The sequence below is a fragment of the Stomoxys calcitrans genome, chromosome 1 (assembly GCF_963082655.1).
Source record: "Stomoxys calcitrans chromosome 1, idStoCalc2.1, whole genome shotgun sequence".
Taxonomy (NCBI): Eukaryota; Metazoa; Arthropoda; class Insecta; order Diptera; family Muscidae; genus Stomoxys; species Stomoxys calcitrans.
The window spans coordinates 96,344,942-96,351,147 of NC_081552.1; positions in this window are offsets into that span (position 1 = coordinate 96,344,942).

Sequence of the window (6,206 nt, forward strand, 5' to 3'; positions counted from 1 at the left end):
CACTTTAATATTTTTTTTTTTTAAAACAAAATTTTGATGAAATTTTTTCTAAAGACAAAATCTCACTACAATTTTTCCTAAAGACAAAATTTCAATAAATTTTTTTCTAAAGACTACATTTTAATGATGTTTTGCTAAACACTATATCTCTGTGAAAAAATCTATTAAGACAAACTATTGCCCAGCCTACCTCGAAATTAACTTACAAAGCCAAATTTCAATATAATTTTTTGTGCCTGCTCAAAGCATTCTGCTTAAACGTTTTAAAAGTTCTTATACCCACCACCATAGGATGGGGGTATACCTATCTAGTCTAGTAATCTGTTATGACTTCCAACAACTGTGCCTAGTACGGTCAAAATCGGTATATAACCTGATATATCTCCCATACAAAACGATCTCCCCAAGTACGGTCCAAATCAGCAAACTTAGCACGCTCTTACTTGTTTTAGTATGCTTTTCTGTCCCAAATAAAAACAAAACGAAACAAGTAAAAGCGTGCTAAGTTCGGCCGGGCCGAATCTTATATACCCTCCACCATGGATCGCATTTGTCTAGTTCTTTTCCCGGCATCTCTTCTTAGGTAAAAAAGGATATAAGAAAAGATTAGCTCTGCTATTAGAACGATATCAATATAATATGATCCGGTTTGGACCGCAAATAAATTATATGTTGGAGACCAGTGTAAAATGTCAGCCAATTCGAATAAGAATTGCGCCCTTTGGGGGCTCAAGAAGTAAAATAGAGAAATCGATTTATATGGGAGCTGCATCGGGCTATAGACCTATTCAGACCATAATAAACAAGTATGTTGATGGTCATGAGAGAATCCGTCGTACAAAATTTCAGGCAAATCGGATAATAACTGCGACCTCTAGAGGCTCAAGAAGTCAAGATTTATGTGGCAGCTATATCAGGTTATGAACCGATTTGAACCTTATTTGATATAGTTGTTGAAAGTAACAATAAAAAAAGTCTTGCAAAATTTCATTCCAATCGGATAAGAATTGCGCACTCTAGAGGCTCAGGAAGTCAAGACCCCAGATCGGTTTATATGGCAGCTATATCAGGTTATGGACCGATTCGAATAATACTTAGCACAGTTATTGGATATCATAACAAAACACGTCGTGCAAAATTTCATTCCAATCGGATAAGAATTGCGCACTCTAGAGGCTCAAGAAGTCAAGACCCCAGATTGGATTTTATGGCAGCTATATCAGGTTATGGACCGATTCGAATAATACTTAGCACAGTTGTTGGATATCATAACAAAACACGTCGTGCAAAATCTCATTCAAATCGGATAAGAATTGCGCACTCTAGAGGCCCAAGAAGTCAAGACCCAAGATCGGTTTATATGGCAGCTATATCAAAACATAGACCGATATGGCCCATTTACAGTACCAACCGACCTACACTAATAAGAAGTATTTGTGCAAAATTTCAAGTGGCTAGCTTTACTACTTCGGAAGTTAGCGTGCTTTCGACAGACAGACGGACGGACGGACGGACGGACAGACGGACGGACATGGCTAGATCGACATAAAATTTCATGACGATCAAGAATATATATACTTTATGGGGTCTCAGACGAATATTTCGAGTAGTTACAAACAGAATGACGAAATTAGTATACCCCCCTCCTATGGTGGAGGGTATAAAAATTACAAAATACAACAACAAAGGAAAATTTTAAAGACATTTTTCTAAAAGCAAAATTTAAATGAAATATTGTCTAAAGGCAAAATATTTCTCAGGCCCGGGCATCCTCGAAGTTATTTTTTCCATACGAAAGATTTCGATAAATTTCAGTAACATCCTTTCAAACGAAATAATTTCCTTAAATTTTTGTATAGACAATTTTCAATAAATATTTTAAAGACAAAATTTTAACCCATTACGCTTGACCCTCGATTCAATTGTCCAATTTGGATGAAATTTCATATATTCATAGATAAGAGCATTTATACTGACGTAGTCATTTTTTAAATTTTTTTTACAACAATTGTTAAAGGAAAATTTGTATAAAAAAATTTTAAAAATTTTTGAAAAAAAAGTTTTCTTTTTATTCCCTATGCCACAGGAACTCGGATTCAGACAGCGACTATGTCAATGAAACAGTCATCGCAGCCGAATCGGGAGATGAGGGCATCGGGATGACAGCAGAAGTGAGCGATGACTTTGCTAAGCTCACAAGCAGACCGAGAAAGCGATCCGCTGCACGACGAAGGAGACAAAGGAGTATGTACCGGCAGCGTAATCGGGCGAAAGTGCAGGATGCTGGAAGGGATAGAACTGACATTCCAACCACTTCAACGTAAGCTGGAAAAATAATCAGATCTCCCGAAGAGCATAACACTGCTAAAATTCTGAAGAAGAAAAAGAACTCCCCGCTTTCAAGTACTCTGGGAAAACCAAGCCAGCCATCCCGCAATGGAGACTCCAGACAGTGTCCTGCGGAGGTAGACAAAATTGGAACAGGAATGAAGGAAGCGAGCACGGCCCCTGAGTCTTCATGGAGAACTGTGAATTCGAAAAGGATCTGATTAACGATCGGATTTTTGAACATGTGTGGTTCCACATATTGTAGAGGGCCCACCCATACAAATGATGATCTGCGAATTTAGAGGGGACATTTTTACGCTGCGTTTTGCGTCGGCGGAATGTGTTGCTACTGTCAAACAGCTCGTGAAAGGTATTCACGCTCCCTGGGAGGGCGCAAAGCTCGACTTGGTGAGAAAGATGGATATCCCCCAGTTCACAAAGGTTACGGTCTTTATCAAGGGATGGGGCAGTAAATTTGCGATATGTTGGGATTCTTGGGCAAGCAAAGCTGTATTTTTCAAGATTGGGAAGACTAGGATAGGCAGAAATTTTCATTCTGCGACACCAGGCCGTGCAGTGGCAGGTGACTCAACACCGCCCAACAAACAGGGGGCCGACAACAAGACAATCATGGCATCTCTTAATATTGGAAAGACTAGGAGAAGCAATGATCCCAATACTAAAATATCGGGCAGTGCAGTGGCGAGAGATCCAACATAGCCTAACAAACAGGAACCCGACGACGGACCCATCACCGACTTAAAGATTCGGAATGCTGGGATAGGTAAAGATCCTAATAGTGAAATATTAGGCAGCGCAGCTACAGGAGACTCAATGCAACCCAACGGGAGACAGGGAGACGATGATGGTACCATCACCTACTCCCAAGAATCCCATTTACTTAAGATTTGGAAGGCTAAGATGGGCAAAGATCCTAGTATTGAAACATCAGGCAGTACAGGGAATGGAAACCTTAATTTAGGAGCCATGGATGACCCGGAACAAAATTTCTGGACTGAACCATATCAACTACCAATTATTCTATGCTAACACTGGTACTCGGCCGAGGATCTGCGTTATTTGTCATATAAATTTGAATTATATATTTTCCTCAGAGTTGTCAACGTCTGATGCAACAGTGGTGAGACAGGGAGACGGTGGAGCATACCTGGCATCACTTTATCTGCTTTTCGACTCTCCGACACCGCTACCCACGTCGGAGCTGCAACGGCTGGTGAGGAAAGCAAAACATACAGGAAACGAGATACTAATAGGTGCGATGCGAACTCTCACCACATTTCGTGGGGTAGTACGGGGCCAAGCCTGGCAGAGTTCTTGAATACTAACGACCTAATAACACTTAATATTGGTAACACCGCTACCTTTGTTAATAGGATAAAGGATAAGGTATTAGATGTGACGATATGTTTGGAAAATCTGATCGATTAGGTTCAGGATTGGAGGGTCTCCATGGAACACCCTTTCTCTGACCATCGCTACATTAGGTTCAGAATAGCACCGCCAGCGCCGAATCCGATATGCTTCCAGAATAAGTTGAAAACCAAGTGGACAAAATTCGTAAGGCTACTCAGAAGAAGACTTGAACAAGATATTTTAGATTGACCAAGTATAGAAGACATTGACGAAAATGTCAACAGGACTACGATTGCATTGGTGGGGTCCTTCGAAGATAGTTGTCCTCTTCGGGAAAGGAAATCAGCCCAAGAAAACCCAGGGATGACCGGGGAGACTCGCAATATTGGGAAAGAGGTCGGCAGACTTTTTAACAGAGCACGTCGAAAAAAGCGGAAGTTTATTGGGATGTGTATTACACACGGCTCTAGGAATACAATAAGATTACCAGAGCGGCAAAACGTGCCTCCTTGAAGCTTTTCTTCGAACAGGTCGATAGCATTAATGACGCCGCTAAGACAAAAAAAAATTCTCTCAAAAACCCATGTCCAAACTGAAACTTTAGTAGGCCACATGGGAGTGAGAGCAGAGACAACGGAGGACATGTTGAGGCTTTTGATAAAAACCCATTTTGCACAGGATACGAAGGGACTCACGAAGACACCAGAATCTTGGAATAATGACGTTGATTGAAGGTTTATAATAACGGAATTTATGGTGAAGGAATCCTTGCGGAGCATGAAACCATTTAAGTCACCCAGACCTGATGGAAAATTTCCGGCGTTACTGCAGAAAGAGGCAGACTATCTGGCGCCTTGTTTGGCCATAATGTTCACAGCGTGCCTAGGACTTTCATATACTCCGAAAGCCTGGCAAGAGGCAAGGGTGATGTTTATAGCCAAGCCCGGCAAGGCAAGTTATGCGACACCAAAGGCCTACAGAACCATAAGCCCTACGTCCTTTCTACCCAAAACCATGGAAGTTATTGTGGACACCATAATAAAGAGTATGACATCCAGCGGACTGCTCAAATACAAACAGCATTCCTATGTCAAGGAAAGGGGGCTTTTAACAATGTGCGGACCGACACACTGATCCAATCCTTAGACCAGTACCGGGTGGACCCGGTCCTTAGAGACTGAATAAACCATATGCTATAGAGACACACAATTTATCCACCTGATAAATTGTGTGTTCCATGGCATAAATATAAGGGAGAAAGTGGCACAGGCCAAGCCACAGGGGGGCATTTAATCGCCACTCCTATGGGTGACCACCATAAATGACCTATTACGGATGCTGACTGAGGAGGGATTTGAACCCGTCTGGTACGCTGTTATAATACATCTAAGGGGTAAGGATCCGAACGAGCTATGCAGAAGGGCCGAAAGGGTCTTGCATAAGGCATTTGACTGGAGCGATGAGGACCACGCCCACTACGGCACTGAAGACTATTCTAGATATCCGACCCATTGACATACAGATTAAGTGTGAGGCAGCGACTGCGGCTATGAGACAAAAGGCGATAGGAGAATGGAATGAGGATGGGAGCAGCTCATACCATCGCGGTATAATCGAGGCGACGTTAGGAAACCTGAAAGGAAGGGATGAGGTTTCCGATCGGATACCTGAGATGAACCTTGAAGTCGAGTGCGAGGCACTGCTGTCATCGGCACAGTCTTGGACTGACGGAACCCTAGTATTGCCATCTGGAAGATCATGTTATACGGATGGATCAAAGCTGAAGACAGAGTGGGCCTAGGGGTTTACATTGAGAACCCAGAGACTGAGATCTGTTTTAGACTGCCTGACGATAATACGTTCCTGCGGAGATCTGTGGAATCCATGGAACATTGTGGAACAGCGAAATGGTAGGTAGGACGGTGAAAATCCTATGGGGGATCCAGATCGTGAGAAAACGAGGCTATTACTGAAAGGAAGCAAGAAGGAGATCAGTATAGCTGTTTGTATCATAACGGGCCACATAGGACGCAAGCTCACTTATGTAAAATCGGTACGGCAAATGATAGCATCTGTAGGGCATGCGGCTTTCGCGTCCAATAGATACCGCTACTTAGGTGGAGACACAATATCAGACATGAACCAACTTAGGGGAGTGGTATTAAAAACAATTAAGGATTTTGTAAGTAGCACGGAATTCCTAACTTAAAATTTTCTTTTTATACCCACCACCGAATGATGGGGGTATATTTATTTTGTCATTCCGTTTGCAACACATCGAAATATCCATTTCCGACCCTATAAAGTACATATATTCTTGATCAGCGTAAAAATCTAAGACGATCTAGACATGTCCGTCCGTCTTTCTGTCCGTCTGTCTGTTGAAATCACGCTACAGTCTTTAAAAATAGATATATTGAGCTGAAATTTTGCATAGATTCCTTTTTTGTCCATAAGCAGGTTAAGTTCGAAGATGGGCTATATCGGACTATATCTTGATATAG